This window comes from Artemia sp. Qi Xiang Cuo, chromosome 5 (assembly GCF_049724085.1).
Source record: "Artemia sp. Qi Xiang Cuo chromosome 5, ASM4972408v1, whole genome shotgun sequence".
Taxonomy (NCBI): domain Eukaryota; kingdom Metazoa; phylum Arthropoda; class Branchiopoda; order Anostraca; family Artemiidae; genus Artemia; species Artemia sp. Qi Xiang Cuo.
This window is the reverse complement of record NC_142798.1, coordinates 37,052,617-37,073,220: the sequence shown is the minus strand read 5'-3', so window position 1 is coordinate 37,073,220 and position 20,604 is coordinate 37,052,617. Positions and strand designations below refer to the sequence as shown.

The 20,604-nt window shown below is 38.7% G+C and overlaps 1 protein-coding gene across 2 annotated transcripts in view; it reads right to left on the bottom strand.

Annotated features, from left to right (window-relative positions):
• Positions 1–20,604, bottom strand: part of LOC148952099 (uncharacterized) — a 644,245-nt gene that overhangs the window by 98,917 nt on the left and 524,724 nt on the right. The window lies entirely within an intron of this gene.

Here is a 20,604-nt window from a genome sequence, read left to right as displayed (position 1 = left end):
CCACAACATTTTTGGACTTAAAACGAATGAGGTTGAAGTTTCCGACCAATCCAATTTGATATTCAAAGGGTCCGAGACTAGGTCCAAGACCGATTTCTGCATCAGCACGCTGTTTAAGTTCAAGAATTCACCCGATTGTCCACACACGCACACACACACACACATATATATATAAATATATATATATATATATATATATATATATATATATATATATATATATATATATATATTACCACTGCTATTATTACTACTACTATTACTACTACTGAAAGATCTTAAGCCGAACTGGCCAGCCATGACAAAAAACCAACAGAAAAATTTCAGTGAAAAAAAAAAACACCAAACGAGACTGCGGCCAGTGGAGAGAAAAGAAACGACAAATGCAAAACAACGCGGATATTTCGCCTGTATCCAAACAAGGCGTATTCAGCACGAAAGAAACAGAAGAGGAAAAAGATAAAAAAAAACAAGCTAAAACTAAAAAACCAATAAAACCACCACCAAAAAAAAAAAATATATATATATACAATTGGCGCAAACTGATCCACGTAGGGAAAAGATGCTATTATAGAGTTACTTCAGTGAGAACACCAGAGTAACTGAGAATTCAGTTACTCTGGTGTTCTCACTGAAGTAACTCTATAATAGCATCTTTTCCCTACGTGGATCAGTTTGCGCCAATTGTATATATATATATTTTTGGTGGTGGTTTTATTGGTTTTTTAGTTTTAGTTTTTTTTTTTTATCTTTTTCCTCTTCTGTTTCTTTCTTGCTGAAGAAGCCTTGTTTGGATACAGGCGAAATATCCGCGTTGTTTTGCATTTGTCGTTTCTTTTCTCTCCACTCGCCGCTGTCTCGTTTGTTGTTTTTTTTTTTTTTTTACTGAGAACTTTCTCTTTGTTGGTTTTTTAATACTACTACTACTACTACTAACAACAACTCACCATAGTATCAAGTCACCATAGGCCAACACAGCTACGCGCACTCCTCCTCCATCCCAATCTATTCAAAGCCTCCCTCTTTGCACCCTTCAAACAAGTTCCCGTTTCCCTTAAATCTTTCCTTACGACATCCTCCAACCCCAACCTAGGACGACCTGCTTTCCGTTTAGGCCTAGACGGTTGTCCAAAAAGGACAATCTTTTGCAATCTGTCATCCTTCATCCACAGAACGTGCCTTTGCCATCTCAATCTTTCTCTCATTATAGCCCTAGAAAGCGGGATTGAACACACTTTTCGTATAGCCTACTTTTTGAAATAAGGGTCAGTCAGTCGGATATCCATAACATTCCGTAGGCAATTTCAACCACTGTCATCACTGTAGCTTCCAATATTCTGGTCTTGGTTCGCAGATTTATCTTCCAATTCTTCCAAAGTTTGTTTCAACTCTGAAAAAACACCTTGGGCCTTGGCTATTCTACTTTTAAAGTCTTCACTGCACCCACCGTCTTTACTAATAATACTACCAAGGTAAGTGAATCTGTCCACTTGATTGATCTTGTCATTATCCAACATCACCTCTTCATCTTCCCTTGTTCCTAGTCTTAGCAGCTTAGTCTTCTTTACATTAATTTTAGCCTATTCTCGAAAGGAAAATTTTCACTAATTTTCAAACCTATTGTCAAAAATGACAATCTTTTGCAATCTGTCATCCTTCATCAGTAGAACGTGCCCAACCCATCTCAAACTTTCTCTCATTATAGCCTTAGAAAGCGGGACTGAACCACATTTTTCGTACAAACTACTGTTTGACATAAGGTAAGCCAGGTACCCAAAACAATTCGGAGGCGATTTCTCTGGTAAATATCTAGCAAATATTGCTCCGTTTTTTTGGAGTGCCCATGCTTAAGAACTGCACTTGACCACTGTCATCACTGTAGTTTCCTATATTCTAGTCTTGGTTCGCGGACTTATCTTCCTTTTCTTCCAAACTCTTTTCTACTGTGGAAAGACAAGATTAAAGATTAAAGATTTATATATTTAAAAACAGCTTTCATATTATTAGCAAGAGCCTCAACTAAATAACGCTATCTCTTACAACACAAAAACGGAATAAAAGAATTGCTGAATCGATTCGTTCTGCATCTTATTGCCTCGAACTTGTTCGTGTGTCGAGCATTGGCTTTGGGGGTAATAAGAGGGGTTAACAACGTAGTGCGTTTTTCGCTAGCGAGGAGCGACTGTCCAAACTCGCACATGAGATGCAATCTCTGTTCTCTCAGCGTTGGTATTTTCAACGTTGCAGTTACAGTTATATACTTGTCATTTTTGGGGCCCAGTATGATTTCTGTCGCCCGTTTTTGAACAGCCTCGAGATTGTCACTTAAGTAGTCAATGTTGTGAAATTTTTGGTCCCAAAACAGGGCACGCGTATGCTAGCAAGGGACGTATACAGTAGATATACGCTAGTCGTAACTGATTTACTGAGAAACCTAGTCGTTGAAGTGTAGTCAGTGATCACAATGCATAGCTGCCCTTTTTCACAAGGTTAGAAAAAGGTAGCTGAACGAGCAGTTATTATTGAAAGTCACACCAAGAATAATTGCAGTTGACGAGGTAAGGAACCAGGGTTCAGGACAAGCTACGTCCCTTTTAAGCGTATTAAAGCGCATCACTTTTGTTTTATTGACGTTAATTTGAAGTCTATTATGCCTGCACTGGTGAGTGAAACTGTCTTTCGATTCACTTTGGAACTGGGGTATTGCAAGGGATTTATCCACGAGAAATTTGAGCAAGGCGAACAGATCATCGAAGTAAATAAAGCGTTCATCAAAGTCAACGAGAACGTAGTTGATCGCCGCCAAAGAACAGTGAGGCAGACAGCTTGGTACGATGGGGAGCACCACACGTTATTTCAGCCCAATCAGAGTTGAGATCTCCGGCAAAAAGCACATATACACACTGGTGACGGCTTATAAGGAAATCGACTATCACAGCAGAGTCTGTTTTCTAGCCCCCATTTCTTTCAGGTTTTGTACAGCAGTGATATGGCGGATTAAATCGAACGCTTTACGGTAATCAATGAGCAGAAGGTTTACTATGGTGTTTCTCTTGTCTAGCCATTCAGTTTTCAGTTGATAGAGACGCACAAGGGCTTTTTCCTTTCAAACACCTATGCTGGAAAGGGTCTAGGGAAGGGATGGTTTGCGTCATGAGTTCACGATATATAAAAGATTCGGTGACCTTGGTAAGATTCAAAGCTATTAAAATTAGACGGAGTTGTTCACATGATTTCGGGTCCTTCACTTTAGGTATAACCCGAACATATGCTCTCTTCCACACTGTAGGGAAGATTTTTATCTCTGAAGCATTGATTTAATACTGACGCCAAAGGTTTAGCCAGGAGTGGTGCATATTCAATTTGAAGTTTGACTGTCAGTTCTCCGGCATATAAAGCACAGTTATTTTTTAACTTTTGCAATTCCCTACAAACTGTATATTCATGTATCTCAGCAATCTGGTAGTCCGAAAGGTCAGCAGTGAGACTTTCGACATCTGTTTCGGTGAGTGATGAGTAAGTCACATATATTTCAGAACAATGTGTTCACTTCGGCTGACGATAGAAAAGTTCCATTGTCTTTTTGTACCTTCAGATCCCTGCTAAAACTCTTACCAGATAGCCGCTTGGCCTGAGAATACCATTTTGAGGGGTCAGCCGTCAGAAAGGGCGATACTTTATCGCGAACGTATGCTTTCACTGTGCCACCCTACTAACTTTCACGATGTGGTTACGGAGTTTCTTCTCAGCAATCGTTCGACCACTTGCGTGCAGCTTGCAGCGGGTCCTGATTAGGGTTTTAAGTTCCTTCGTTATCCAAGGCTTGTCGCTGTCGCTTACCACAACTGTTTTGTAGCGCAAATAGAAAGAGTTTAGGGGGAGGTGCTGTTGCCATCCAATCACTTTTGACTCAAAAAGGGCACTGAAATTTTGACTTTCTTATTATTGAGTCCGTTTCAAAGTTTGGCGACCACCTTTTCCATACAAATTGGGTGAAAAAAAAGTAGATTAAAAAATAATACACTGTAGCATAATAGCTCTTTATTTAGAGCTATTGGCGTTTCGGGCGGGGGGGGGCAAAAATGGGGTTTTCTTTCCCAAGCACCAGTTATGTTCGCTCTACCATTAGGATGTATTGTCAATATTTACTTATTACTAGAATTACACACCAGTTCTATACATCACCCTGCGGCAAAGGAATTCTTTTCTACTTAGATCTTATTTCATAAAGATATACGTAGAGCATTGCGCTGATTGGAATATTTCAACATTCAGCCCGATCGTTCCCAACTTTTGAATTTGGTATTGACAGAGGTAAGGCCCCAGGAAAAGTTGTAGTATTGTTTTTGCAAACCATTTCACTTGCTCCCAGTTCAGTAAGTTGATAAATTTATCTTTTGAATCTGGCATGTTTCCAGATCCTCCTAAATGGGCTAGAGTTATAGCTCTTTACAAAGGAGGCCTTCGGAATGGCCCATCTCGAGACCTATCTCGCTCTTGTTGATTTTTAGCAAAGTGATTGAAAAGGCCTTTTAAGCTTTCTTGTGGCTAAAGATTTGCTCCATAATTTCCACTTTGATTTTCGGGCTAAACATTCTACTGAACATGCATTTGTTTTTTTTTACCTGATTTTATTCGCTCTGTTTTCAATTTTGGTCTACTTCCAGCTAATTTGTTTTTAGATGTTCGGAAGGCTTTTGGGTCTTTGACACGTCATACTCTTCTTGGAAAAATTTCTCTCTTAGGTGTATGGTCAAATACCCATTCTTAGTTCTCTTTATATCTGTCTGCAAGTGTTATCTCGAATGGGGAATCTTTCAAAAATTCCTTTTACGCGGTTCGTTCTGTCTGACTTTAATCCGGTAACCGCAAGTTTAAAGGTGTGGAGTCCGCTACCAGCTGTGACAAGAAGTAGTCATTCGTTTGGACTTAAAAAAATCCGTTTTAGGGTCAAAATGAAAATTTAAGTTTTATTATTTGCTAGTAAGTTACAAACTTTTTATTTATTAATATTATTGTTAATATATATGTGGTATATTTTAATTATTATAATTGTGTTTTGGTATTATGAAGAAGGGGTTGTCGGCTGGGGGTTGGCCTGTGCTGGTCATATCTATATTATTTTGAAGATGTGCGTGTTGCGGTTTTGTTTCTCGCGTCGCATGGTCCTAAAGTTATTAGTGAAAAATAGGTTACTGATTATTTTATGGGTTATCTTATGTTTTTTTTTACCCTTACTTCCCTGTTTTTCTGGACATGGAGCCTTTTGAGGGGGAAGGGAATGTGCTTTTTTGTGTATTTTGTAATAATTTATTGTTGAATAAATGAAATCTGAACCCTTATTGGCCAATAAGGGTATTGAATAGACTAATACGAAACAAATTATCATTACAGTCGGTGTAGGTGTTTGACAAACATCTATCACAGATAGGTGTTTGTCATACATTTGTAGTCCTTCACTGGTGTCTGTAGAGAAGGTTCTGTCCACCTTCTGGTGTAATTACCCATCACTTAATATGACTGATTTTCAAGATAAAGTATAATTATCCAAAATGAACTTTCGTCTTTACAGTAATAGTGGATCTTTTAAAAATTAAGGTGTTAATTTCAAACTTAAAATGGGTAGAATTTAGATTATAGCCTATAAGAAGTCAAACCTACAAAGAGCAGAAAATAGTACGACGAATGAGGAAATGAAACGTAAAATGGACCGAAACAACACCGAGCAATAGTGACTTAAAACGAACAGAAATTACCACACATAAGTTTGATATTTGCCTCTTCAACCATCCAAAAGCATAGTGTCATTTGCTATCTAATTAGAGCAAAATATGTTTTGAAGATTTTTTTTTATCACGAGGCTAGACTAATTAAATGCTGCTCAAACTTTCCCCCTCCAAAGCTTTAATGGTTTTCTCATCGCTTAGGAAATAAAACAGCTAAGTCATGATTTGGTGCAAAAATATTTGAAATCCAGATTAAGTTCAAATAAAGCTGGAGACAAAAAGTGAGCCAAGGATCTCTCCGTCACTCGCTCTTCTCTCTCATTGTCATCTTTTTAGTGGAAAGGTGGGAATATTATCCATTGCTTGAATCAGCATCACTTAGGAATTTTAATACCGTAGTGTTGAAGAATCAAAGTGGGACATTGATCACTACCAGTTCCTTGCTTCTCCTACTGCCAAATTTTAGCAGAAATGTAGGCACGTTGCAACTTGCTTGAACCAAAATCTCGAGAAGATATTCAATTTAAACGAGTGAGGGGACTAAAGTAGCCCCACAGCGTGTCTAAAGTTCCCCTACCAAGCTTACAAGGAACTTTTTATTAAAAATAAGTCATGTGGAATTTTGCTTCATCCTCAATTAATCACTATACAATGTCTTGTGTTAGCGAGGCGCTAAGACAAGAGAGCATAATCTCAGAATCTGAAGTTATTTAAAGTTCTGTTTCAGCGACATATCACTTAATGTGATGAAGTGTGGCGAACAGGAGAATCAATCATGAAGGAATTTTCCATTATCAAATTCTCAAAGCGTTACCAGTTGAGGTGATTCCGTTAGATTGACAAACGAATCAATCATCGTCCCTTTAAGATTTCTATTTGTGCGATTATGCTGAGAAAGATCCTCTCCATGTCTTCAAATAATTGTTCCTTGCTTCTTATGTCAGATTGTAAAAACTTTGTTGGGAAACTTCAGAATTTTCTTAGAATGTTGGGGGAGGGGAAGACAAGCGATTGTCCTCTTTAAGATTAAGGTTTTAGGTTTGTTCGTATAATACTTTTCATGTTCTTGTATTTGGAATATGACTCTCTTATTAGATCTGAAATTGAAAGGAATTTAAGAAGGGACACACTTCTCTTAAGGAACTAAAGATTTACAGAAGTTGTCAAGTTCTTTATGAGGGACAATGCTCGTTTCTACTACTAAGTGGCATGCAGTATGCTAAATGAGAAACTAATTCTGAACACTACTTGAAAACTATTAATTCGAAAAGCCCAGAAAAGGGTCTTTATTGTGAAAAGGGTTCTTTTTATTTATTTGCTACATCCAATCAGAAGCAGCGCTGTAGCACTGCCTAAATAAAGAGCCTTGTGCCTTCCATGATTATTTTTTTCCATGGCCACCTTGTATTGAAGATATGGTCTTAAAAACTTATGAAATGCACGTTGGATTGGAACTTTGAAGTTAAAGTACCGTTTTTAAGAGACAAAAATGATTGGACCCTGACCAGTCACCGCTCCCCTTTTACCTTCATTGGCTACCCCAACCTCTGCGTTTTCACAAGACATCCAATCAGAATTTGATTTGGATAACATAAGCCCATAGCCCCTAAGGCAAGGGCCGTAATTTATGCAAATCATCAATTGCTTACAGACAGGCTTTGACTTTTGGTGTCCAGTTGTTCGAGACATCCAAGGATCGTTCTCTGGATGAAAAGGATCACATGTTTGTTATGGGAAGGAGGGGGGATATGAAACGAGTTAGACATTTTTTGTTCCTCATTAGTTTGAAACTTACAGCTGTAAGTAAGCCGCAAGTTTTTTTTTGTTGATCGGCCCTAAAATTATATCCTTAAGTCCTATGTCTAAGGGAACCACAATATAGAAGGAAAAACAGAACAAAAATACTTCTTCCCAAAACAGCGCCCGACAATGGGGCATAAAAGGACCAACTGCGTTTTCCCCAAGTCATTTCGGTATGCTCAGTGTATGTTGATCAGGATATCCAGAAGTGTGTGTCCCAGAAGAGAACGCCTGACTCTTTTTTTGTATTCTAGGGTAAAAAAAGACATTGGAAGAGGATGTGTATTAGAGCTTGGTTGTCTAGAGATGATATTAAATGGTTAATTTACTTGCACAGATGAATTTATGCCACTTGGGGGAAGAAAAAGGTATTTGGGAATGGATAGATTTAATAGTGGTCCTTACATACCCCGATGTGTGAAACTGATGTTTTATTATTACCTGGCGCGGTTTATTCGTGTGGGCATGACCCACCGTGTGGGTGTTATATGATGATTCTGGTTATATTAGTGTATTTGAATAGCGTTTTTTCTTCTTCTAATCGCTTTGTTAAGTTTTTAATTGGCTCTTTTAATTGTTTTTGTGTATTGTTTCTTTTTTCCTTTTGTTTTTTTCTGGCCATGGCCCTGCAGTTTATTTTTGTGTCAAATATAATATACTATACTATTGTATGGAAGATGTAGTCGCAGAAACCTGGGAACGGGGCTCATTTTGATTAAAAATCGAAAAGTTTTGGTGCATTTTTAAGGGTCAAAAGGTATCGGAAGTCAACTAACTTCCTTCTCATCCCTTTTTGTGCTACCCAAATCCCCCTGATATCGAATCAAAGTTTTGAGATAGCCATTTTGTTCAGAAGCGCTGAAAGCTCAAATTGGTTCCCCTCCGGGGTAAATATCACTTCCAAAGCCCCAGGGGGCAATGATAATTACACATTGTTCAGAGATAAATTTTACTATGAAACACGGCCATGTTCGTTCTTGGTTATCTGATCAGCTAGGAGCCCTTAGGAATTGTTTAGTAGGCAAGGATTTCCACTGTTTTCCAAGGGTATATTCTAGAAATTACACACGTATCTGAATAAACCTTACGATGCTGGTCGCATTCGAGTTTTCTAATTATCCACAATATCTTGGGAAGGGCTTGAGGGATCACGTTGAAACTTTTAGCAATTGTTGAAGGGAGAGGGAGTCAAGCGGACATCAAATTTTGAATTGTGGAAGGGGGAAAGATGAACAGAAGACACCATGTGCATCCAGGTCATCGAAATAGCATATCTTTAGTATGTTCGAAACTGCTTAGGGGATGGACTAGGACTTTCATGAAGTATTGAGAGGGAACAGCGATTGGGAATTGAATTATGACTTTTCCAAAAGGGTAGAGCAAAATCATAAGACACTTTTATCATCCAGGTTATCAAAACACCATGTTTCCAGCATCTCAGGAATGGCTTGAGATGTCCAGTAGAAACTTTTTGAGAGTGTTGGGTGGCCAAGAAGACCTCAAATATTGACCCAGATGGGGGACAGATGGAGGGTGTTGAAAACTTTTTCTTAATCCACCTGCACATTTTCACACTATAAACCAATATAGGATTTACATTCTACTCAAGATTAAGGTTCCCTGACGAATCCTCTGACGAGGATAGGTTGGGTACAAAAGGTTGGAGCTGTTCCAGCAATGTAAGACGGTTTGACACCTACACCCTGTCATAAGCTCCTTCCTCTGTCCATATCCACAGAAAGGAAACCCTGCTTGCGTAGTCTCATAACTGCGTCAGGCTTGAACTTTCACAACCTTACCTAACCAGAACTGTGTGAGACCAAAAAGCGCTGAAGATAACCTTGAGGAGTAGCACCCTTGTGAAAATCAATGCCAGGTAAAAAAAAAAATACAAGGATTCTCGATTACGAGATCTCGATTAATGGGTGATTCCCCTCAGGATTGTTTGTCTTGGTGGGCTTTTTTGGGCTGAAAAACTTCTTCCTAGCTATAATAATAATAACAATAAACTTTTCTATGTCCCCTGTACATACATGAGCTTTGATGCCCTATATGTAAAGGTAAGAACGCATAAAATATATTTTATGAGCCATTGGCAACATTATTACTTTTTTTTAAGTCTTACTCTCATTAGGTTTTCCTTTTCGAAAAATCAGATATATGTATGGTCAATTATGCTTGCTTGTTTGTGCATGTTTAGCTTGATTATTTGTAATGAATTTATCCATACCTGACTGGAGAACATTTGCTATCGGGCAATCCCTCTTCTGAGCCTCTCTTGAAGATGAAGGCCCCTCTTCTGAGCTTCAGAACTGCCAGATAAAAATCTATAATGTGTCAATCAACGATAGTTAAGGCAGAGGTATTTGCTTACCTCTGGAATTGTTTCCAATTATCTTTATAGGAGCACATATCTATGTGTTTTATTATTTGCTAGGAAACTTTAACAGAATATGGAACAGTAGAAAATTTAGTGTTAACTTAGCGAAGGTCATCTTCTATATATATATAAAAGCGAATGTATGTCTGTCTGTGTGTGTGTCCTGTATACATTTCTACACTGTTCTTTCGATTGTCAAGAAACTTTAAAAAGTTGTTGAGTAAACTCTTGCGAAGGTTTTAGTTATAAAATTTACAAAAGCAATGTATAAAAAGGAGTACTAACAACATTCAAAATAAATCGGCCATTTTTACTAAGACTATGATAACAACACTGTTCATCCATCAAAAGAGACATTTAAGGGGGAAATTAATTATTTTTAATCTAGATTACCTAAAAAATTGTTGATCCAATTGTGAAGTGATGTCAAATCTTCCGTATCTTCGGATAATATACATGTTTCTAAACCATAGTGGGATTCCAAGAAAATATTTACAAAATTGAAAAAAAATACACACGGATACCCTTTTTATCACATTTCAGATATCTTAAAAAATAGAACGAAGAAAAACACACGAGGTGCGGAAATTGAACTATGAAGTTTAGCGAGTGCTTCCTTATCAAAACAACATTTCACCTTGACAACTCTTGCATAGCTTTAACTGTCGGGCCAAAAGGTAATACATGGTTAAAAAGGCAGTTATGTTATTTATTACGGGTCGCCTCTCCATTATAGTATAATGCTTGCAGGCATGAATATATAATGAGTAGGAGGTATTCCGTAAGAGATTGATTGGGCAGGATCTCGACTCTTGTTGAAGAGCATCGTCAAAAGGTGGAAAATCATGCAATGACCATGAAAACCTTCATTCAATTGTAGTTCCTATTGATCGACCAGGACTACGACTCTTGTTGAAGAGCATCACCAAGAGGTGTAAAATCATGCAATGCTCATGGTGGACCAATGATTGCACAAAGTCTCCCTCCAACTGGAGGTCCTGGGAGCATTTTGGTGTATGGTTCTAACCCGGCTAAAGCGACTTGTGCAGACTTGAGAATAAGCATTAGTCCCTGACCTGCACTGGCGAAGCTCAATGCTTTTCTTGAGATCTTAACAATTTCAGTCATCTAAATACTATGAAAATTGAGACCCGGAATGAGCTCATTCGATTGGAGATTGGAGTGGCTAGTGCCTTTTTTAATAGTCGAAAGTGATTGGAGGGCAGCTAGCCCCCCCCTCCCAACCCATCATTACCCACATCGCATTTACTCAAAATTGTGAGATAACCATTTTGTTCCACATAGATGATTTTCAGACAGAAAATATGTTTTCGCGGACATTATTCCCCCACAGCCATCGGGGCAAGGCTTTTGATTTAGGCACTGAAGACTTATAAGAACCATGTTGAGGCACTGTACAATGTATTATTTTTTTCCTTTAGGGCAGGGCACTTCATATGGAAGGAGTCGTCGTAGAAATTTCAAAAGGGCTCATTCAATTGGAAATTGAGAGTTCTAGTGCTCTTTTTAATAGTCGAAAGTGATTATAGGGCAACTCGCCCCCCCCCCATGCCCATCCTTCCCCCAAACACAGCCAATCAAAATTTTTAGATAGCCAGTTTGTTCAGCGTAGTTGATTTCCAGATAAAAAATATATTTTTGAGGAGGACACTCCCCCAAAACCCTCAGGGCAAGGGTTTTAAGTTATGCCCTGGGGGCATATAAGGTTTTTATAGAAGGCTGTGTCGTAGAAACTTCAAAACAGGCTCATTCGATTGGAAATTTAAAGGGCTATTGCACCTTTTAAATTTCAAAAGGGGTTCGAGGGCAACTAGCCCCCCCCCCCCCCCCCCGACGCCCATCATTACCCCAAACATCTCCAATCAAAATTTTGAAATAGCCATTTTGTTCAGCGTAGTTGATTTCCAGATAGAAAATATGTTTTTGAAGAGGACACTCCCCCACAACCCTCAGGGCAAGGGTTTTAAGTTATGCCCTAGGGGCATATAAGTTTTTATAAAAAACTTATTTTCTAAAAAATATGTTTTTGAGGAGGACACTCCTCAAAAAAGGCTCATTCGATTGGAAAATCAAAGGGCTAGTGCCCCTTTTTATAGTCGAAAGTGATTGGAGGGCAACTAGCCCCCCGTTCCCCACGCTCATCATTTCCCCAAGCACATCCAATCCAAATTTTGAGATAGCCATTTTGTCCAGCATAGTTGATTTCCAGATAGAAAATATGTTTTTGAGGAGGAAACTGCCCTACAACCCTCGGGGCAAGGGTTTTAAGTTATGCCTGGGGGCAAATAAGGTTTTATAGAAGACGTTGTCGTAGAAACTTCAAAAGAGGCTCATTCGATTGGAAATTCAAAGGGCTAGTGCCCTTTTTAATAATCGAAAGTGATTGGAGGGCAACTAGCCCCCCCACGCCCATCATTTCCCCAAACATATCCAATTGAAATCTTGTGATAGCCATTTCGTTCAGCGTAGATGATGTCCAGATAGAAAATATGTTTTTGAGGAGGACACTCCCCCACAGCCCTCAGGGCAAAGGGTTTTAAGTTATGTCCTGGGGGCATGTAAGGTTTTTAAAGAAGGCGTTGTCGTAGAAACTTCAAAAAAAGCCCATTCAATGGGAAATTCAAAGGGCTATTGCCCTTTTTAATATGCAAAAGTGTTTGGGGGGCAACTAGCCCCTCCCACGCCCATCATTCCCCCAAACACATCTAATAAAAATTTTGATATAGCCAGTTTGTTCGGCGTAGCTGATTTCCAGATAGAAAATATATTTTTGAGGCGAACACTCCCCCACAACCCTCAGGGCAAGGATTATAAGTTATGCCCTGGGGGCATATGAGGTTTTATTGAAATCTTTGTCGTAGAAACATAAAAAAGGGCTCATTCGATTTTAAATTCAAAGGAATAGTACCCTTTTTAATAGTCGAAAGTGATTTGAGGGTAACTAACCCCCCACTCAAGCCCAGCTTTTCCCCAAACACATCCAATCAAAATTTTTAGATAGCCATTTTATTCAACGCAGTTGAAAGTTTTGGAAATTAGGTCTTTAAGGATGACAACCCCTCCACCCACAGCCCTCAGGGCAAGGGTTGTAAGTTATGCCCGGGGGCATATATAGTTTTTATTGAAAGTATTGTCGTATATACTTCAAAAGAGTTCAATCAATTGGAAATCGAAAGGACTAATGCTTTTTTTAATAGTTGAAAGACATTGCATGGCGACTCATGCCCCTCTCAGGCCCACTACTTTCCAAATCACATCCAACAAAAATGTTGAGATATCTATTTTGTTCAACGTAATTGAACGTTCTGGAAATTAGATCTTTTGGGTGATAACCCCCTCAGAGCCCTCAGTGCAAGGGTTGTAAGTTATGCCCTGGGGGCATATAAGGTTTATATAGAAATCTGTGGTTAAATCATGGGCAGCAGGATCGCGCTGCCTAAATAAAGAACGGGGATACTCGAGAACGAGACAAGAAACGGGGACCAAGTAAAGAGGAGGACACTCCGCCACAACCAACAGGACAAGGGGTTTAATTTATGCCCTGGGGGCATATAAGAATGATGTTGACACAATGTATTATTTATTATTTTTTTTCCTTTAGAGCAGGGCACTTCGTGTCGAAGCTGTCGTAGAAACTTCGAAAATCGCTCATTCAATTAGAAATTGGAGCGGCTTGTGCCCTTTTTAATAGTCGAAAGTGATTGAAAGGTGACCAACACCCCTCTCATGCCCACCATGTCCCCAAACACCAACAATCTTAATTTTGAGATAGCCGTTTTGTTTAACGTAGTTGAAGGCTCTGGACATTTGGTCTTAGAGGATGACAACCACCCTAACAGACCTCAGGTTAAGGTTTGTAAAGCATGCCGTTGGGGCATATAAGGTGTTTATAGAAAGCGTTGCTGTTTCCAAATGGACTCATCTGATGGTAATTTGAAAGGACTAATGCCCTTTTTAGAAGTCAAAAGTGATTGGAAGGCTTGACATTTTTGTAGTACAGATCGATTTGGGTATAATGTATTTTTTTCGTTGTTGTTGTTGTTTACACCAGGGCACTTCGAAAAGGGCTCATTCGATTGAAAATAGAAAGGGCTGATGCCCTTTTTAATAGTCGAGAGTGATTTGAGGGCAACTAATCCCCCTCCTGCGCCCACCCTCCCACGCCCACCCTCCCATTTATGCTCTTAAAATTTAAACAAATCAAAAAAGCGTAAGTGTATCCAAGCTATCAAAGAAAGTAAACAGATTTCTTTGCGAATGGTATCAAGTTTACCATTTCAGGTCAACTAGAGGAGGTATGAAACTAAATTAAGCAGTACTATTTGTGTCCAGATTTTTAAAAGGGTGTATGTTGTTAAAAATTGCTGAAAATTTTTCTCCAGCATACAATTAGCAGGTCAAACTATAAAGTCTTAAAAAACGAAAAGATTTAAAGTGTTATTTTCTTTTCCCTGAAAAGACTATGTCAATATAAAACGAACAGTAATTAATCGAAAAAATTTTTTCCACAAAATAAGTTTTTCAAAGAAAAGTAAAGACCTCCATTAAATACAAAATGAGCAAAAATAAAATCAAATAATCTACAAAGTGCGAAACTAGCACAAATCAGCATCGATAAATAAATGAAACAGAAAACGAACAGAAATTACAATAATTAACCGAGTCAAACTCAAAACGAGCAGAAATTAACATAAGTTGTGCGCAAAACCCCTATTCCTTCCGCATTGTCAGTTTAATATACATGTAATGATATTTAGTAATCAAAATGTTAATATTATTTGATTTATTAAAGTTATAAAAGTTAAAACATTTATACTTTTTTCACTAAAGTGCAAATTATGTTCTGGCCTTGGGAAGGCATAGGGTTTTGAGCCCAATTTATGTTAATTTCTGCTCGTTTTGAGTTTGACTCGGTTAATTATTGTAATTTCTGTTCATTTTGGGTTGTATTTACCTATTAATGCTTATGTGTGGTAGTTTCACGCTTGGTAGATTATTTTATTTTATTTTTGCTCATTTTTTGTTTAATGGAGTTCTTCACTTTTCTTTGAAAAACTTATTTTGTGGAAAAAGTTTTTTAAATTAATATTAAAAGTAAACACTACCATTTAGTAGCGTATAGAGATGACTTGAAGCTGAAGTCTAGGAAGAGTAACTACCTTCTGGAAAGTTTTGATTTTGACAGACTCCAGGATGAGAAGTTGAGAGGAAATTTCAAGCAATAACTGAATATGTACTGGAGTGTTGTACTGGAGTACAGCAATTGACAGTGTTGAGGATAGATGGAATAGTGGTCAATAAAGCTTACGAAGCAGTAAAAGGTGTTTTAGCTACAAAAGTTACAAACATAGCCAGTAATATTGGGGAAAATACTTCAAACTGGGTAGAAAATAGGAGGGGTTGTACAAAATTTTTTGAGGGACAGATCAAATGAAGTCAATGATCAAATAGTAGTAAAAGAGAGTAAGGGAAGTAAATAAAGACATTAAATTAAGAGCTAAGGAGGTATGGAATGTAGGTCATGGATAAAATTACCGAGAATTTTCAAAATGCAGCCAGCCGGCATAATTATAAATTTTGCATTGACATGTTAAGAAATTTTTGGGATGTAGTCGGTTTGGGCTTAGCCTTATCGCAATTAAAAACAGGAACTGGGTCTCAATTAGTGATAAGGAAAGTGTTAAAGAGAGATTAGCAGAACACTTTGAGAGTGTGTTAAACATTGAGAAATTTGTAGGAAAGGATACAGAAAAGAAACGAACATCTTTTGAATATTTGGAAGTGAATGAAAATTTAATTCCCAAAGTGGAGTTAGAGATAGTACTAAAAGGATACAAAAAAACTCAAGTGCTGATAGTGTGGTACATGAGATTTGGAAATATAGTTGTTGCGAAGTTAGAAATAAATCACCGAAGAATGTGAACATGACCTTTTGAAAAGGGGGAGTAACTAGTGATTTAAAGAAAACAGTAATTAAGCCCCTTTATAAGGAAGGTGATAAAAGTGAGTGTCGAGTAAGATAGAGGCATTAGCTTGATTTCTGTGGGAAGCAAATTAATTAGTATGAGGATACTTATTAGAGAAAGAGATGTTGTAGACAAAGGTTTAAGAACAGGATAGTGGGGTTTTAGAAAGGGGAGAGGATGCGTCGACCAAATTTATGCTCAGAATAATAATTGAAGTGTCTGAATCGTCAGACCGCTTTAGTCCTCGGTTTTTATAGATTGATTCAATAGGCATTTGATTCAACTGATAAAAGATCTTTCGCGAAAGTCCTATCTTTGTGCGGTAAATCAGATAAGTACATTGTGCGATGCGTATATGTACGTGAATAATATGAAACCAGATATGTATGAGAATATTGCTGCGGCTAAGGTAGGAAGTGAGGCTAGTAGCTGGTTTTGGCATTGAATCAGGAGTTAAGAAGGGTTGTGTCATTTCTTCGTTTATATTATTTATTTTGTTGAACCTCCTCTTAAGGAATACGGCAAAGGCTATGGGAAAGCATGGAATCAAATGGGAGGGTAAAACTCTCCTAGACTTATATTGTGCAGAGGACTTGAGTGTCCTTAAGGTTTTGAGAGTTCAGCGTGCAAGACTAGATTTGAAAATTAATGTTAAGAATTCTAACTCGCTTAGACTAGGAATAAATGAAGGCAAAGAGGTGATGCTGGGTAAAGAAAAGATTGATCATATGGGTAACTTTACTTAAGTAGGCAGTGGTATTCGTGAAGATGTTCGATTTAGTAAAGATATAAAAAGTAGAGTAACCAAGATAAGAGTGTTTTTTCACTTTTGAAAAAAGTTTGAATGAATAGGACTACAAGTCTAAAAACTAAGATTAGAATGTTGGAAGCTATGGTAACGACAGTGGTCAAGCATGGTTCTAAAACGGGGACGATTCCAAAATCAGAGGAGGGTTTATTAAATGTTTTCCAAAGGAACTGTTCTACGGATAGTTTTAGGCACCCACAGAACTTACCGTGTGTCAAACAACGAGCTGTAAGGACATGTGGTTGTATTCCACTTTCTACGGCTGAGAGAAAGAGAATGAAAGAGAGATTGAGATGGCTAGGCCACATTTTACGAATGAAGAATGACAAATTACTAAGTATTACTGTTCTCGGCCATTAATCCGGGGGCAAACAAAAACCGGTCGTCCTCGGATGGGGCGGGAAGAGGTCATAAGGAAAGATTGAAAAGAAATTAGAGAGCCATGGGATGGGGTGAAGGATGAAGATTTGAATGGGTTGGGACGGAGGAATATCGTGCGCAGCTATGTTGGCCTCAGGAGGCTTGGTGCTGCAGTAAATTGTAATTTCTGTTAGTTTGGCATTGCTATATGATTTTATTTCTGCCAGTCTTAGGTTATAATATGGCGCTTCCCTTTTGTTTGATAAACTATTTTTTTTGGGAATCGGTTAGGAAGAACCACGAACCAGGTTGCAACACTGGTATTTACTTCTTTTTAAAATGTTTCTTTTACTTTTTGAAAAATATGATATCTATCTGAAACGCTACATTATTAGTGTACTTTATATCAGTTCAAAGATCCTACAAAGCTCCATGTTAATAAAAAAAAAGGATTTTTTCTATAGATTTATTTAGGTTTTACAACGCCAGATAACGTCACATAATATCTGTAGGTCACGGAACTTTGATGGTGCTAATGAAGAATGACGTGGAATCCTTAATTTATAAAGATTGAACTTTGGTAATATAGATATTTTTTCGAGTTCCAAATTTAGAAACGTTTTCTTTTAATATTTAACTGTTTCGATTTCCAAAAACACTTCAATGATGCTCAAATAATAAGAATTCTTTTCGATTTTATCATGTTTACAAAAAAAATATTGCTTGCAAGTAAAAATGGATAATGTTAGGCATAAAATATTCAACTCGAACTTTGTGTAAAAAAAAAAAAAATCAGATTGAAAAATAAATTAGAAGAGTCAGCGATGTGACAAATTCATTGAATTTCATACACAAATTTCTTAAGATATTAACTCCTCTGTTTTCTGTTTAAGAAATCTGACAAAATAAAGTAAATTCTATCCACTTCTCACCTGTCAACTATACACGGTCCTGAATTTTTTTTTAAGGGGTTAGCCTGTATAATTAAGATTCTTTTTTTTAGAAACTTAATCACAATTTTAGATTTATTAGACGTTTACAAAAGTTACTATTTGAATCGCGAAATAGAATGAAAAGCACATCGACTTTGCCTGACAGAATTTCAAATAGCTTCTTAACTATCCATAGATGGCACGCATCCAAAGAAGACTTACACTGATGAATTATATTTTAAGTCACGCAAGTTGAAACATTATTACTGCCATAAATTGATATAAATCTTTAAAATGCAGGATATTATCCAATTATACTCGGTATTGAGCGGTAAATGAAGAATTGTTAATGGTTAAAAGATAAAAAAGAAAAACTAAAGTTGAAAAACAATATGTGTCCAAAATATGTCTGTATTAAATCCCGACATGAGACATGTAAAATTTATAGAGTTTAAACTCGCATAGCAATATTTATTAGCATAAAAAATACCTAATGCCTTGAAAGGGAGAAAAAACCAAAAAAGGCGTTATCTTTGTGAATATTACATCAAAAAATTCAAGAGGCCAGAAAACCATGGGTTAAAAGGTTTCAGTTGAGTAGCTACGCCCCTTCCTCTTCCTCCTCTGTGCGAGTATTTCTATGAATGTTTTATTCTGTATGGTACAAAATACAATGACGTATCACATTCAGCCCCCCGAGAAGATTAAAAATCAAACAGTTCGTGGTAACGAACTGTAAGTAAGGAGCGACCCGGCTCAATGGTAACCGAAACTCTAAAAAACGGAATTTTGATACCAATAGATACATCAAAAGAATCAGATTTTAATTCTGATTTCAAATATATAACTTTCATCAAGTTTAGTGCTACCCATCAAAAGTTACGCGCCTGAGAAAATGTGGCTGATTTTCAAAAAAAGGGGGATAGACCCCCGACCTTAATGAAAATCACACCATCAGATTCAGCGTATCAGAAAACCCTACTGTAGAGGTTTCAAGCTCCTATCTACAAAAATGTGGAATTTTCCATTTTTTGCCAGAAGAGTAGAGATGGGGGTACCAGTCGTGACCCCACACCATATATGGGCATAGAGTCATTAGGGAGAACACGTGGTTAATGGGGTCAATGACCTAAATTTCCAAGGTCGATGTTGTTGTTGTTGTAAGTGCACGCTCTCAGCGAATGTCAAACACCAGTGCTGTCGACCTCAATTCACCTATCGTGAATCAATAATCCCCATTAGAAACAACAAATTAATTTCCCCTTTCTTGACAGATCAATCAACCAATGACATCATCTGTCAGACTTTAAAAATTTTCGCATAGAAACGATTCTCCAGGAATAGATCCAAGTCATTAATGTCTTTGCCTCGGAAACAACTCTTTTGGTCGAACTCCAAAGGATATTAATAGCCAAAGGCCATGGAAACAATTCTCCAAGAAACATCTTAGCGATGAATTGTTTTAGCGCGGGAATCAGGTTTCTTATTAATTTGAAATGCATTAGCGCAGAGATGCCAAAAACAAAAGGAACACGCTGAATTACGTTTAGGGATTATTTGGGCGAAACTGTTTTAGACAGGTTATGGAACTATTTCGGCGAAACAGTTAGAGACATTTTAAAAGATGATTTTTGAAGAGATTTTAGAAGAGAATTTAATGGTGAAACTCTGTGGTCGTTATAATACACAAGTTTCATTTGAACAGTGTTGTGAGGTCCTCTAACCCAACCCCAAAGGGTTCCAATCCTCCTACCCCAACCCCAAAGGACGCCCCCGGGCCGCAAAAGTCCCCCCCGCTCCCCCAGGGCCCCCGGCCCCCCCCACGGCCCCCCCCCGCCCCCCCAAGCCCAACCCCCGGCCCCCCCAACGCCCAACGAGCGCCCAAACGACCCACGGGGTCCCAAAGGCCCTCCACCGGTCCCCCAATGCCCCCCAGGCCCCCAACTGTCCCCCGGACCCCCAAAGGCCCTCCCTGTGCCCCAAAGGCCCTCCCTGTGCCCCCAACGGCCCTTCCCCGGCCCCCACCGCCCCCTAGGACCCGAGACGTACTACGAAGAGGTACCGTGGCTCAGGACCATACCTCAGGATGTGTTGCAGGGATGTGCAATAGGTCTGGAACGCATAGTGGAGGTGGTGCTACTGGGAGGAACTACATGACCGTACCGCAGGATGTACTGCAGGGGTGTACCGCAAAAAAAAGTAAACTTAAAAGTAAAAATTTCGACATGTGATCCCCCAAACACCCGCTTCAGACCCCCAAAGACCCTCTCCTAGTCCTCAAAGGTCCCCCGGACTCCAAAAGGGCCAACCAGCCCCCAAGGATCCCCCCGATCCCCCAACGGACTCCCCCCGTCCCCAAAGGCCCCCAGGGCGCCCAAAGGCCCTCCCCCGGGCCCCCAAGGTCCCCCGGGCTCCCAAAAGACCACTCAATCCTCAAGGGCCCCCGGATCCCCAAACGCCCTCCCTGGGCCCCAAAGGTCCTCCCCCGGTCCCCATACATGCACACAAAAACTTACACACACACAAAAACTTACACACACACACACAAAAACTTACACACACACACGAAAACTTGCACACACACACGAAAACTTACACACACATGCCAAAA